The 15770-nt window shown below is 36.9% G+C and overlaps 1 protein-coding gene across 6 annotated transcripts in view; it reads left to right on the plus strand.

Moving 5' to 3' along the window:
• TPK1 (thiamin pyrophosphokinase 1) overlaps positions 1 to 15770 on the plus strand; it is a 465159-nt gene that overhangs the window by 222741 nt on the left and 226648 nt on the right. The window contains exon 4 of one of the 6 annotated variants that reach the window (XR_011387489.1): positions 5454 to 5517. The exons of the other annotated variants lie outside the window; for them this stretch is intronic. The gene's annotated coding sequence lies outside the window, so the exon portion shown is untranslated. Of the gene's footprint in view, positions 1 to 5453; positions 5518 to 15770 lie in introns of those variants that run through there. 6 annotated transcript variants of the gene reach the window in all.

The following is a 15770-nucleotide window of genomic DNA, read 5'->3' on the forward strand; positions in this document are numbered from 1 at the left end:
TCTTTTGTGCATGCATTGAGACAATTTTTCACCTTCATTCTGTTTGTGCAAGATATTGTATTTGTTGATTTGTGAATGTTGACTGATCGTTATTTTCCTGAAATAAGTCCCACTTAATCATAATGAGTGGTCTTTTTGATGAATTATTGGATTTTGTTTTCTAGTAGTCGCTGGCAATGTTTTATATATATATTCATTAAAGATACTGGTCTGTAGTTTTTTGTTGTTTCTTTGCCTGGTCTTGGTATTAAGAGTAATATTGTCCTCAAAAGAGTTTGTCAGACTTCCTGCCTTTTTATTTTTTTCAAATAGTTAGAGAAGAATTTAAGTTAATTTTTAAAATGTTTTATAGAATACAGCTGTAAAGTCATCGGGTCTTAGACTTTGCTTTGAGAGACTTCTAATTAAAACTTATATTTCAATCTTTCTATTGATCTGTTTACATTTCTATTTCATCTTGATTCAGTCTTGCTAGATTGTATGTATATGGAAATTTGATTTTCAAATTTGTTAGCCATGATTGTTCATACTACTTATGCTCCTTTATGTTTCTTTTGTATCAATAGTAATGTCTCCCTTTGTATCTCTAGTTTTTATTTAAGCTGTTCTCTCTGATTGTTATTCCTTGAGGTGCATTATTAGACTGCTTAAGTCTTTCTGTGTTTTTGATGCATGCATTTATTGCTCTAAACTTTCAATACTGCTTTTGCTGTATTCTACACATTTTTGATATGTTGTATTTTCTTTTTGCTTTGTTTAAAGATTATTTCCTTTTGAATATTTTTCAGTGACTCATCAATAATTCAGGAGCATGTTCAATTTCCATATTCAACAGTACTTAAAATGTTCATGGAAATTAAAAAAAGATAAATCCATCTTGGTGCAAAATTGTTTTAAAATCCTTGCGTAGTTTTTTATAATATGCCCTTCTCAAGAATTTTGTGAAGGTCCTGCATAATTTTATATTTTTCGTTGGTCTTGTTGACTCTTAGTTTCATTCTGTGGTGGTATGAGAGGATAATACCATGATTTAGATTTTTTTGAAAGCTTTTTGAGATTTGATTTATGGCCTAGCATATGGTCTATGATTGAAGATGTTCCATATGCTGATTAGAAGTATGTGTCCTCTGTAGCTGTTGGGTGAGATGTTTTGTAAATACCTGTTAGGCATATTTGTTCTTTAGCATAGTTTGACACCATTTTTTTATTGATTTTTTTTGTCTGAATGGTCTGAAGTGTACTGTTGAAACCTCAACTATTATTGAATTGGAATCCATTTCTTACTTTTTTAAAGATTTATTTATTTTAAGGCAGAGTTAGAGAATATCTATCTTCCATCCGCTGGTTCACTCCTCAGATAGCCCCAGTGGGGAAGCGGGCCAATCTGAAGCCTGGAGCCAGGAGCTTTGTCCAGGTCTCCCACATGGGTGCAGAGGCCCGTGTAGTTGACTGCTTGCTGCTGCTTTCCAGGCACATTAGCATTTAGCTGGATCAGAAGTGGAGTAGCCATGACTCAAACTGGTGCCCCTATGGGATGCCATCACCATAGACAGCATCTTTACCTGCCATGTCGCAGTGCCAGACCTTAATTCTCTCTTTAAATCTATTTATCTTTATGGAACAAAAATATCATGAGTTTTATGTCATAAGGTTTGCTTATTGGTTTTTTGTGTATCTGATATACTGGTGAGTTTTGTACTTTTAGGTGTCTTCATGATATAATTATCATTCTTTCACTTGTAATATAGGACTCCTGTAAAGATTTCATATGGGACTTAGCTGGATTGTGATGAATTCTCTTGGTTTTGCTTTTCTGGGTAAAACTGTATTTCTCCTTCATTTCTGAATAAAGTATTCTTGGTTGGCAGTGTTTTTCTTTCAGGACTTTGAATATATCGTAGTTCTCTTTTTGTCTATAAGGTTTCTGCTGTGAAGTCTGCTAATGATCTAATAGGTTTTCCCTTGTATGTGATGTAACACTTCCTTCTTGCCTCTTTTAGAATTTTCCCTACATCTTTGACATTTTAACTATAACAAGCCTCGGACAACTTCAACTGAAGCTAGTTGGAATCTGTGAGCCTTCTGGATTTTGATGTACACATCTTTTTCAAGACTTGGGAGTTTTTCTTTCGCTATTGTTTCATTTGCTAGGATTTCAGTGACTTCTTTCTCTTTTTCAAATATCCTAATAATGCAAGTATTTGCTGAAGAATATAGATATGTTTTGTAGACATTCTTCATGGTGTCTGGTTCACAGTTTTCTTTTATATCTTACTAGATTATTTTTTAAAAAATCCTTCCTCAAGTTCAGAAAATTTTTCTTCCTCTCAGTCTATAATCTGTTGCTGAAGCTCTCATTTGTATTTTTTTCTCTCATTGATTCTGATTTTTAAGATTTCTGTTTAATTTTTGATTCCTGTTATTTTTCTCATTTCTTTGAATTCTCTTGCATTTCATTGTACTTTAATACCATAATTTTGAATTTTTTAGGCTTTTCATAGTTTTCTTCAGATTGTGATCTATTTCTGGATCCTTATTGTGTTCCTTTCATGGTATTTTATGAAATATCTTTCAATGAAAAGGACTTTTTCATTTAAATGGAATCTAGTGATAAGTTGGGTATATCCTTTGGCTTTGGTTGTTGGTAAATTCAAAACTGTAGGCTCCATGAGGTTTCTTCAACTGTAATCATCAGCAGGTCTCTGAGTCACTCAATTGTCAGTAATACAATAACTCATAGAGGTTATGGTATAACTTTGTAGTTAATGTGGGTTTCCAAAAGTGAATGTCCTCAGATGTTTCAGACTTAATACGTCAATTGCATTGGAATTTGGTTGCCAAGGTCCTAGGTCCTAGTGCTTTGAAACACAGGGAGATCATCTCCACATCCCACTGGCAAAGTTTGAGTGACACTGCGGGCATATAACACCTATAGCTAAGGTCTTGGAGCTTCAGGTTGCAAATGGAGCCATCCATAGATCCTTCTGGGTGACAGCAGGTGACACCAGGGCTTGTAGCATTGACAGCCATGTTCTCAGAGCTGCAGAGCATGGAGGAGACATTACCCAGATCCCATAGAGTGAGCATGGCTTATGCTAGGACTTGTGGTAACACCAGCTGTGGGCCTCTGCAGGACAAATATGGGACCATCCTCAGTTTCCAGTGGGTGAGTGCTGGTATATGCCAGGACTTCTGCTCTGGTAGTTGCACTGTTAGATCTGCAGGGAACAGATGGGACCTTCCCCTGGTGCTGCAAGACGAGCGTGGGTGATGCCTGGTCGTATGCATGGGCAGCTCAGTCCTGTAGCCATGGAATGCTGTTCTCTGCCCTGTGAGGCATATGCCAGCTGCAGGATTCTGGTGTTATCTTGTGGTCACTTACTGGCCTCTGCAACAAGATGGTGTCTAGGAGTGTCCATGCTGTGGTGGTCTGGAGGAGGGAGAAGGTGAAGTTCCTCCATTGGAGCAGAGTGGTTTCTCAGATGCTTCATGTCTCCTCCAACTGAATCTAACCCTGTGAGGACTGTGGAATTCTCGTGAGTTAGCGCATCTTTCTGCAGCAAGGGTGGAGTCGCGATGTTTTCTCACTTTTTCTTAGCAATGTGGATTTTCCCTTGTACTGGAGAGCCAGGGTTGCAATTAAATGTGCTTTGTTCCTTTTTCTATTTTTTCTTTACTCCTTTTATTTTTCTATTTTCTGAGTGTTTATGCTGTGTACCACTCCTCTTCCTCCTTTCCTCATTTCTGAGCTCTCTCCTGATAATGCAGTGTCTCCTTTTCTTCTTGGTTCATACTCTATTCTTCCACTTTGATTCCTCCCCTAATGTGTCAGCATTTTAAGAATCCATATTAATTGTGCCCTAAAAGAAAAGTATCATTTAATTTCTCCAGTGCACCAATGGTATATCATGTGATACCTTAATAAGTAACATCAATGTTGCTTTCCTGAGTTAAACTCGTTTATGGTTTATCTGAATTAGTGTTTTAGAGAAACATACCATTCTTCCCATTAAGAGAAATGGATTTAATTTAACCATCATTTGTTTGTCAAACTTCTATTCCTAGGAACTTCAAATATAGGAGTCAAATGTGTCTTGTCTTCCTACCTAAAGATCCGTTTTGTTTTTTTTTTTTCCAAAGTAACAGACAAGGACTTTTCAGCAAGAATTTTTGCCCTTGTATGTCTATCTAATTTGTATTAATCTTTGAACAATTTGTCCCTTGACTACACTAGGTCATATGCAAAGTACTACTAAAAGATAGTCCCTTTCTTTTCAGTCTCCTCAAATCTGATAAATTATCTTTATAGACAACAAAGATTGATTTATTTACCTCATTTATTTACCTAATTGTTCTGCACATTCAATATTTGCTCTTGAATTTTGTTTTCTTAGACTTTAGAAATCCACTATTAATATTATCTTGGTATTTTCTTGATCACTATAAATTATTATTTCTGAACGTATTCAGTTTGTTATTGTACCTTTGTAATTCAATCTTTTATTATCAGATTTTTCTGTTATTCTCAGCATTGCAGCTTTCTCTTTTGTTACACATATACTGAAAAGAAACTAATATAGTCATTGATCATTTTTCTGAGCAGGTGTCTCTTATTGCAGTATATTCTAATTGGCATAGTTTTGGCTGCTCCAACATACTAAGTGACCACATAAAAATATCACCTGTTTTAAAAAATAATAATTTACTTCTTTGCATTGAATAGATATATTTGTATCTATCATCTTTATGCTTACTGTAGTTTTATTTTTTTAAAGATGTATTTATTTACTTGAAAGTCAAAGTTACACAGAGTGAGAGGAGAGGCAGAGAGAGAGAGAGACAGAGAGAGGTCTTCCATCCGATGGTTCACTCCCCAATTGGCCAGAGCTGTGCTGATCCGAAGCCAGGATCCAGGAGCTTCTTCTGGGTCTCCCACGTGGGTTCAGTGGCTCAAGGACTTGGGCCATCTTCTACTGCTTTCCCAGGCCATAGCAGAGAGCTGTATTGGAAGTGGAGCAGCCAGGTCTCGAACCAGCGCCCATATGGGATGCCGGCGCTTCAGTCCCGGGCTTTAACTCGCTGCGCCATAGCGCTGGCCTCAGCTTACTGTAGTTTTAAAGTACCTTTCTGACAGATCTCTGGTTTCAGATTTAGGTCATGTGAAAGTTTATTTAAAATTCCATCTCAACAATAATTTCTCTCCTTTGCATTACAACATTATACTTAAATCTCTTCTCCATAATATGAGAGTATTTCAAGAAGTTCATTGAAAAATTAAACTAAAAGATATTATTTTTATGTAAAACTTTTATGTATATAAGAGTTCTTCGAAAAGTTTCTGGAAAATATACTTTATGAAAAGCTATGCATGAATTTCACATTTTATACCACAGAGAACTTAATTTTAACTTCATTTTCTACAAACTTTTTAAAGTACTCTTGTGTTTTCACAGCCATGTACCATGTAATGGTATTTCCATCTGTGAAGGACTACATATAATAACAATGGTATGTGAATATGTCAAATAGATGCTGTACTGTCTAGGTTCGATAATTTTCAAAAATGATGTAGTTGCCCAACAATGCATTTCTCAGAATATATCCCATCATTAATTAGCACATGAATACATATGTGTCTGTATGTAACATGTATGCAAATTTAGTCTTGATTCTATTTAATTTACAGTTTTTGTGTAATCTTCAGTTAGTCCCAAGAAGTTTTGAGTAACATGAAGGATAAAACACTTGTTAAGGTGTTATAACACTTGCTAAGGTGTTAATGTTCTATGTTTTATGGAAATGTTAAATTTGTCATTATGAACTCTTTATAGGCTCAAATGGCTGAAATAAGGTGGAACACCATTATAATGGTAATAGTCAATCAGCAAAAATTCATTACCCAGCCTGACTTGCATGTTTGGCTAATACCAAGACCAATGTATCAAGTCTTTAGTCACTATAGCCTTCTGATTTTGCACTTTCATGATTGTTCCAATGTTTATCTCCCCTGGCCTCCCAATATACATTTGCTCTAAATTCTTAGATTTTAAATTCGTAGTTGCTGACATGGGCTGACAGATGCAAACCTAAATGTTAATTCACCTAGTAATAATGTTCATGACTACATGTAGATTAAACAATAAATGAAGGAAGAAGTTTACTAGGTATCTTTTACCCAAACCATACCATATAAATATGTATTTTCGTCACCCATGGGAAAGCTGTGGCTCAGGACTCTTTATACTGCAAGTATTAGAAAACTTCTGGCTACAACTACACAAAATAAAACGAAGGTTATTGATTGTTTCATCTTCTAAAGAGGTTTGAGTGGCCTGCTGCAACAGTGTCCGGCACCAGGCTTCTCCTATTTCTCACTCTTTCATCCCCAGGTGCCACCCAGTGGGCCTCTGGCCACTGTAGGCCATCGTCTTCTGTTGTGAGGTGGCTGCCATCTGAACATGTCTTCCTCCTGAAGGACAGAAGGCTCTTTCCGTGGTCCATGCATACTGTGCCCTCGCTGGTCTGAATTGGGATGTATGCTTCCTTCTCAGCCATTCGCAGTGGTTAGGGAATGAACTATGCTGACTGTCTTACGCCAGTTCTGCACACTGGCAAAACTGGGTATCAGATGGCATGTCCGAGAAAGAAGAGGGAAATGAAAAATCAGGTGCTAGTATCTACTACACAGAAAGATTTCATGCTGTGGAAGTGGGATCTTTTTAACTAGTTCTGGCAAAGTGTTCATCTTAAGAACGTAAAGAAAATGGAAGAAATAAAAAGGCCACTGTCTTCATGTAACTGTGATAAATTATCCATTTCAAGTGTCCACTTCACCTGGGACTCTTTGAACAAATGTTTTTAGCATTGATATATGAATGGCTTGCAGCTGAGTGCATTTATGGGTTAGAAAGGGGAACTGAGCAATTCTAGTCCCTTCCTTTAACATACGAAGGAATGAGAAGTTCCAGCCAAAGAGTGAGAGTCAAATGTGACCTCTTTGGTTTTAGATATGAAGTATTTCATGATGTTGATCAGCATTAACCTATTACAAAAGTGTTAAACTAAAAAAAAAACTGTTTTGAAACGGGAAAAGTCTTATGTTGATTTGTAAGCCAACTGAGGAACTGAAGTATCAGTCTGGTTGAAAAAGCATAACCTATTGTGTCTTTGTGTCCTTTGGCACATCAAAATTCAAGATCATCAATACAAATCTTATATTTTAGGAAACAACAAAATATGTTCCTTTCATCTTTTAACAGCCCTTTCTCATATAAGTAACATTATGTGGGACATGCGCTGCTATTCAAATATGAAGTATGAGATAGCTGTACCATACCAAATATTCATCCATTAATCATTCAACAAATATTTACTAAAGGTTTATTGTGTGCTGTTCAAGTATAGGGAATAACACAGTACACAAAACTGAAAACTACTACCTTTGTAGAGCATATTTTATAGTGTGGATGGATAATAAATAATACATATGGTAGATAGTGATGTGTCCTATGAAGAACAGAAAATTTAAAGTAGCATGAGGGCAGTCTGGAGTGCCCTATTCATATCTGCACTGCTTAGGAGAGAGGGAAGCTCATACTGTCCCAGAGAGACGTTAAATAGTTCATGGAAAAACACATTAAAAGATAACCTTATATTGGTGTAAAAATTTTGAAATGAATGCATAATTTTTCATAATATACATTTCCAGGGCCAGCGTTGAGGCATACAGAGTAAAGCCACCACCTGTGATGCTGGCATCCCATTGAGCACTGGTTCATGTCCTGGCTGCTCCACTTCCAATCCAACTCCCTGATAATGGCCTGGGAAAATCAGTAAAGGATGGTCCATGTGCTTGGGACCCTGTAACCCCTGTGGGAGACTCATTTGAAGCTCCTGGCTTGACTTGGGCCTGGCTGAATGCTGGCCATTGCAGCCATCAGGGAAGTGAACGAGCAGATGGAAGATCTCTGTTTTTAGCTGTGTCTACCTCTCTCTCTATAACTGTGACCTTCAAAATAACTAAATTTTTAAAAAAATATACACATTTCCATGAAATTCTTTTTTAAGATTTATTTATTTATTTGAAAGGCAGCTTTGCAGAGAGGGGGAGAGACAGAGAACCCTTCAACCCACAGGTTCACTCTCCAAATGGCTGCAACTCTGAAGCCAGGAGCCATGAGCTTCTTTCAGGTCTTCCACATGGTTGGCAGAGTCCCAAGCACTTGGACCATCTTCCACTGCTTTCCCAGGCACATTAGAAGGGAGATAGATCAGAAGTGGAGCAGCTGGGACTTGAACCGTAGCTCATGTGGGATGACGGTACTGCAGGTGGCAGCTTAACATGTTGTGCCACTGCTCCAACTCCTCCATTAACTTCTTGAAGCATGATCTGTTAAATAGAATGGTTAGAATATGCCTCATTTAGAAGGTACACTTTTAGGCTCAATGAAGAGATGGCAGTTGTGAAAAAACTTGTATGCATATGCCTTCTTTCATTCCAACAGTTATTTGATATGAATAGTATGCTTTCTACAATTCATTTAGCAAACCCAAGAGCTTGGATTAGTACATAATGAAGGAAAGGTGGAAGTTGTTGTTTTGGGTTTTAGAAATAACATTGTAGAAAACAATTGAGAAAGTTGTTTATGTTTTATATTTTAAAATCAGAATCAGAGGGATGAATATAATAGGGAGGGTTTTTTTAATAGAGATATAAGGCTTTTCTCTAATTCTAAGGGAGTACAACAATGGCCAGTTATAAACCAATAAAAGAAGATACACTTAAACTTGATGTAAGAATTTTATAGAATTATTTAGAAATGTCATGGGCTGCTTTTAAATTTCCTATAACTACATTTTTGTACTGGCTTAAATGGGAAGGCTACAGAAGGAACTCAGTTTTGAACATTCATCAAGTGATTAATGTATTGTATATACTACTAGAAATATTAGGAAGAATGATTAAGGAAGAAAAAAGAAATAAAGGGCATCCAAACTGGAAAGAAGGAAGCCAAAATATTCATGTTTCCAAATGAGATGACTTTATACTTGGAAAAGCCTAAACACTTCATTAAAAAGCTGTTAGAACTAATCAGCCAATTTAGTAAAGTTGCAAGATACAAAATCTACATACAAAAAAGTAGCATTTCTGTACACCAATAATGACCTTGCTGAAAGGGAAAGTAAGAAAATAATCCTATTCACAAAGCTACCAAAAAAGTAAAATATTTATGAATAAACTTAACCAAAGAAATGAAAGTTCTCTGCAAGAAAAATTGTAATGCACAGATAAAAATCATAGAGGACACACAATGAAAAGGTGTTCCATGTTCATGGAATTTGTATTGCTAAAATGTTTATACTTTTAACAATCTATAAATTCAATGCAATCCCCATTAAAATTCCAATGGCATTCTTTACAGAACTTGGAAAAACAATCCTGGGACCAGCACTGTGGTGCAGCAAGTTAAGCCACTGCCTGTGACGCAGTTGTCCATGTCCCACATCAGAGCACTGGCTGCTCTGCTTCCAATCAAACTCCCTGCTAATATACTTGGGAAAGTAGTAGAGACGGCACAAGTTCACGGGCCCCTGCTACCCATGTGGGAGACCCCTAGAGCTCCTGATTTTGACTAGGCTATTGCAGCCATTTGGGGAGTGAACAAGAAGGTTGAAGATCAATCTGTCTGTCTCTCCCTCCATCACCTTGCCTTTCTAATAAATACAAATCTTTTTTAAAATCCTAAAATTCCTATGGAACGGCACAAGACCCAGAATAGCCAAAATTATCCTGTGTGGAAAAATCAAAACAAAAAACAGAAACCTGGAGGCATGAAAATACCTGAGTTCAAAGCATATTACAAAGTAATTAAAACAATATTACTGTCAAATTTGGGACATGCTCAATCGGACTTGCCCCAAATGGTGGAGTTAGAAATGTGCCAGGGGATTCCAATACAATCCCACCAAGGTGGCATGTACCAATGCCATCTCACTAGTCCAAGTGATCAATTTCAGTTCACAGTTGATCACACTGATAGGTCTAAGAGTCAAAGGGATCACACAAGACTAGTGTCTGCTAATACTAACTGATAGAATAAAAAGGGAGAGAATGATCCAACATGGGAAGTGGGATACACAGCAGACTCATAGAATGGCAGATGTCCTAAATAGCACTCTGGCCTCAGAATCAGCCCTTAAGGCATGCAGATCTGACTGAGGAGCCCCTGAGAGTACTTTAGGCATGATGGAAAGCCAAGACACTCTGGCAAAAAAAAAAAAAAAAAAAAAACCTAAATGAAAGATCTCCACAAGTGAGATCCCAGTAGAAAGAACGGGCCATCAAAGGAGGTACCTTTCTCTGAAGGGAGGAGAGAACTTCCACTTTGACTATGACCTTGTCTAAATAAGATCGAAGTCGGCGAACTCAAAAGGCTTCCATAGCCTTGGCAACTCATGACTAGAGCCTAGGGAGATTACTGATGCCATAAACAAGAGTGTCAATTTGTTAAGTCAACAACAGGAGTCACTGTGTACTTACTCCTCATGTGGGATCTCTGTCCTTAATGTTTTGTACAATGTGAATTAATGCTATAACTAGTACTGAAACAGTATTTTACACTTTATGTTCTGTGTGGGTGCAAACTGATGAAATCTTTACTTAATATATACTAAATTGATCTTCTATATGTAAAGATAATTGAAAATGAATCTTGATATGAATGGAATGGGAGACGGAGTGGGAGATGGGAGGGGTGCAAGTGGGAGGGAATTTATGGGGGGGGAAAAGCCATTGTAATCCATAAACTGTACTTTGGAAAATTATATTTAGTAAATAAAAGTTTAAAAAAAATTATTGTCATAAAAACTGACGCATTGAACAGAATAGATAATCCATGAAACATAACAGAAAGCACAGAAATTCATCCAAGTACATAGAGCAACCTGATTTTAGACAAAAGTGTCAGTAATATACATTGAAGAAAGAATAGTCTTTTCAGTAAGTCCTGCTGGCAAAACTAGATATACATAAGCAGAAAAATGAAATTAGATCTCTGCCATTCACCATATACACAAGTCTACTCATGGATGGATCAAAGACATAAGCGTAAGATCTGAAAGTATGAAATCATAGGGAAAACACTTCAAGACATTGGTATAGGCCACATCCAAACAGTTTAAGGAACAAAAGAAAAACTCAGAAGCTTCTGCACAGCAAAAGAAATAATCAACAGAGTGCAGTGACATCTAATGGAATGGGAGAAATTGTTTGCAATCTATGTATCTAGCAACTGATTAATGTCTGGAATAAATAAGGAATTCAGAAGACTCATCAACACAAAAACAACCAAGCCAATTAGGAAATGGGACAAAGACCTGAATAGACGGTACTCAACAGAAATAGAAATGGTCAACAATATGTGAAAAAATGCTCAATATCACTGAACTTCAGGGAAATGCAGATAAAAGCCAAAATGAGATAGCAACTTTTCTCCCATGGGAATAGCTGTTTTCAAGAAAGAAAGTAACAGGATGCTAAAGATGTGAAAAAAGGGGGACACTCATATACTTGTTGATGAGAGTATAACCAGTATAGATAATTTGGAAAACAGTACAGAGATTCCTTAAAATCTGGTTAAAACTATCATATGATCCACTACTTGGTGTATACCCAAAACATGAAATGACTATATCAAAAGGATATTTGCTCTGCCACGTCCATTGCTGTTTACAGTAGCCAAGATATGAAATCAACATGATGAATAAATGTAGAAAATGTGATGTATGTCTGTGTCTACACACAATAGAAGTGTGCCTACACGCAATAGAAGTGTGTTTACACACAATAGGATATTATTCAGCCAGGAAAATTATGAAATCCTGTTATTTGCATCAAAATGGATGAAACTGGAGGACATAAGCCAGACCAGAAAAATATCACATTTTCTCCCTCAATGTGCAAGCTAAAAACCGTCTTTAACACAGAATGATTACTAGAGGCCAGAAGGATAGTGTGGGATAGAAGGAGTTAGGGTAATGGGGACCAAATAAGTTCCAAGAGTTACACAGTACAGTAGGGTAACTGTATTTCACAAATACCTGTTGTAGCATATAATTCATGTTTCATGAGCAAATAGAAGAAAGGGAGCTGAGACTCTAGTCATAAAGTGATGTCAAAGAGGAGGAAATGTCATGACCCTGCTTTGATTACTACACATTATATACATGACTGAAATATTGCATTGTAGCCCATAAATATGTACAATCATTTTTCATTAAAGTTGTAAGAAAATCAATGTAGTAGGAGGAACTTGATCATTGAAGCTCAATTTTGGGGAAAAAAAGCTACTGTGTATTCTAAGCACTGAGGAGACAAAAATGAACCAAAACTGCCTCCACTGTTGGTAGTAAGAGCTACATGATCGTAAAAATAAAGAGTATAAAATGTTTAAGATATACGGAAGTAGAAAAAGTAATAAATACTTCTGGAACCACCTCCTAATTTAAGAAGTGTTAGCCATACAGCTCAAGATTTCTCCTTCTAAAGACAGGTGTTGTGACATAACAGGTTAAGCCACCTCTTATAACTGGATAAACATGAAACTTTATTCTCTTACATTTCTTTATACTTTGACAAAAACATCATTATATCATATATACAGGTAATTAGTACGTTTTCACATTTTACGATGTTTCATATTTTTCAGATTTTGTCTACTCTTTATACTACCTCTATGATTCTGTGATTCATAAACACCTATGCCCATGCATGTTTTTCTTGTCATTCATTTTCACCGTCATACACTGTTCGTTTAACTATGCCACAATTTTTGTTAATGTTATATGAAATGTGTATCATTCTAATTTTACCTGCATTTCTCTGATTACTTGTGAAAATCAACTTATTTTCATGCTTATTAGATTTTTCTCTTCTATAATTTGCCTATCGAACTGCTTTGCTCATTTTCTCACCAAGGTTATTTTTAACATTTTTAGAAATTCTATATGTATTCTTAATGCAAATCATTTTCTATTTATGTGTGTATAGTATCTCTTTATATTTCCATCTCTGTTTATTTTATTCATGTTTGTTTGCTTGTAAACAAAACTTCTTAAAGTAGTTAAACTTACCAGATTTCTTCCTTTTAAGTTGTGTTTTGCATCTTATTTAATAAATTACCTACTCAAGATCCGATCATTTCCCACTCTATTTTCTCATAAATATTATTATTTAAATATGCTTGCATATATCTGTTTCTTTTCCTCAATTCTGTCTGGGTATCTATTCAACAACTATATACTGAGCATTTGCTGTGTGCCAATCACTGTTTTAGATCCTGCAAGACAGTTTTGAGTCATATAAGCAAATATCTCCACTCTTACTTTGCTAATATGCCATTATTTCATTTTGCCCATAACCTGTTAATTACTGTAACTTTATAATCCGGAATATTCAGAGGAGCAAATTCAGCCACCTTGTTCTTCTGAAACTTTGCCTTTGGTTTTGTTCTTTACTGTCTTTTTAAAAATATCTATTTATGGGCTGGAACCGTGGCTCACTTGGTTAATCCTCCGCCTGCGGCGCCGGCATCCCATAAGGGCACCAGGTTTTAGTCCCAGCTGCTCCTCTTCCGTCCAGCTCTCTGCTGTGACCCGGGAGGGCAATGGAGGATGGCCCAGGTGCTTGGGCCCCTGCACCTGCATGGGAGACCAGGAGGAAGCACCTGGCTCCTGGCTTTGGATTGCACAGCACCGGCCATAGTGGCCATTTGGGGAGTGAACCAGTGGAAGGAAGAACTTTCTCTCTGTCTCTCTCTCTCACTGTCTATAACTCTACCTGTCAAATAAAAAAAAGAAAATCTATTTATTTGAAAGAGTTACAGGGAGAGGAGAAATAGAGGTCTTCCATTCACTTGTTCACTCCCCTGATGGCCACCACGCCTGGGGCCAAACCAGGCCAAAGGCAAAAAGCTGGAGCTCCTTCTAGGTCTCCTATGTGGGCAACAGGGGTCCAACCACTTCGGCCATCTTCCTCTTCTTCCTAGGTGCATTACCAAGGAGTTGGATCAAAAATGGAGCAGCCAGGGTGTAAATCAGTGTCCGAATCGGAAGCTTGCATTGCAGCCAGAGGCTTCACTGGTCATGCCACAATGCCAGCCCTGACTTTCCTTTTCTTGGTTCTTTGTTCTTTCCTATCAATTTCATAATCATGTTTTCAAATTCCATTCAAAATATTGTTTAATAGACCTTTATTATCTTTTGAACCCTTGATACCCTTTCCATGTATGTGTGGTAAAATAGTTTGACTAATAATATATCATTAACAATGCAGGCCCTTTTAGTGATTTTTTAAATTTTTTAAAGATTTTTATTTATTTGAGAGGTAGAGTTAGAGACAGAGAGAAAGGTCCTCCATCTGCTTGTTCACTCTTCTAATGGCCACAATAATCAGAGCTGAGCCAGGAGCCAGGAGCTTCCCTTAGATCTCCCATGAAGGTTCTGGCTCCCACCAGTACTACTTTCCCGAGCCACAGAAGAGAACTGGATTAGAAGAGGAGCAGTCGGGACATGAATTGGCATCTATATGGGATGCTGGCAATGCAGGCAGAGGATTAGCCTACTACGCCACAGTACCACTCTCAAGTGATTTGTTTTTGTTTGAAAGTGAATTATATATCTAAACAAATATATTAATTGTTAAAATATGAATAAACCCAAGATACTTTCTATGAAATATGTTTCAAAATGTTCCGTCATCTGTTCTAGTGATTAGCTCTTCATCTTTGGAATCTATTTGATGGAACAGACCACAGATCAGTTGGGGCCTACTTCATTATTATCTGAGGCACACTTATTTTCAAGAATAAACCTTAGCCCAGAGTCTAGATGAATTTGAAACGTATACACTATACACTTTATCCACCAAAACAAAAGGATCAATTTAGAAAACTGATTTTCTTTCAAGCACTTGTTTGATAATGGAGATGTACTGTTAGGAATTTCTTGATATGCAAAGATGAAGAAAAAGAGCCTACCTGTCGTTCACTCTCACACAATGTTTTTATTTTACATGTTGAGTATTTATGATACGCATGTTTTTATTTCAATTGAACTAGGGTATTGAATCTGTTAGAACTCTACTTCTGTACAGTTTTGTTTAAGCAGTAGATACATATAAGCCCCTTAAAAAATAGCTGGGTATCTGGTGATTGATTTTGTAATTAAGTTTGTATATAGCTTTTCCTGGTTTTGATTTATGGAGTGAGGATGAGTTGATAAGAGAGACTATGATCAACTCAAAACAGTGGAACAGAATTCTTAAATATTTATCAATTTATTAGAGAGAGAGTAAACTGTGGTCCATTGGTTTATTCTCCAAATGTTGGCAGTGGCCAGGGCTAGGCACAAGGCTACAGCAGAAGAAGCTGGGAACTCAGAATCTCCGTGTAGATGACAGGGACTCAACTGCTTGATCCATCATCTGCTCCCTCTCAGGATGCACATTACCAAGAGTCAGGAGCAGAGCCATTACTGAAACTTGAATATGGCACTTGAGTATGGGTTGCAGACATCCCAAGCCACACGTCTTAATTGCAAGATAAAACACCTGCCCCTTTGAACTTCCTATTACAAATTATGGAATTCTTCTTTTCTTTCTATGTGTACATGCTTCAGAATGGTTGGAGGAGGCATTGTGATTCCTAATCTGCACGAGATTCTTTTTAGGGTACAACAAAATCAGACTAATCTTCATACTGACATTCTGAAAT

Source organism: Oryctolagus cuniculus, chromosome 3 (assembly GCF_964237555.1).
Source record: "Oryctolagus cuniculus chromosome 3, mOryCun1.1, whole genome shotgun sequence".
Classification (NCBI taxonomy): domain Eukaryota; kingdom Metazoa; phylum Chordata; class Mammalia; order Lagomorpha; family Leporidae; genus Oryctolagus; species Oryctolagus cuniculus.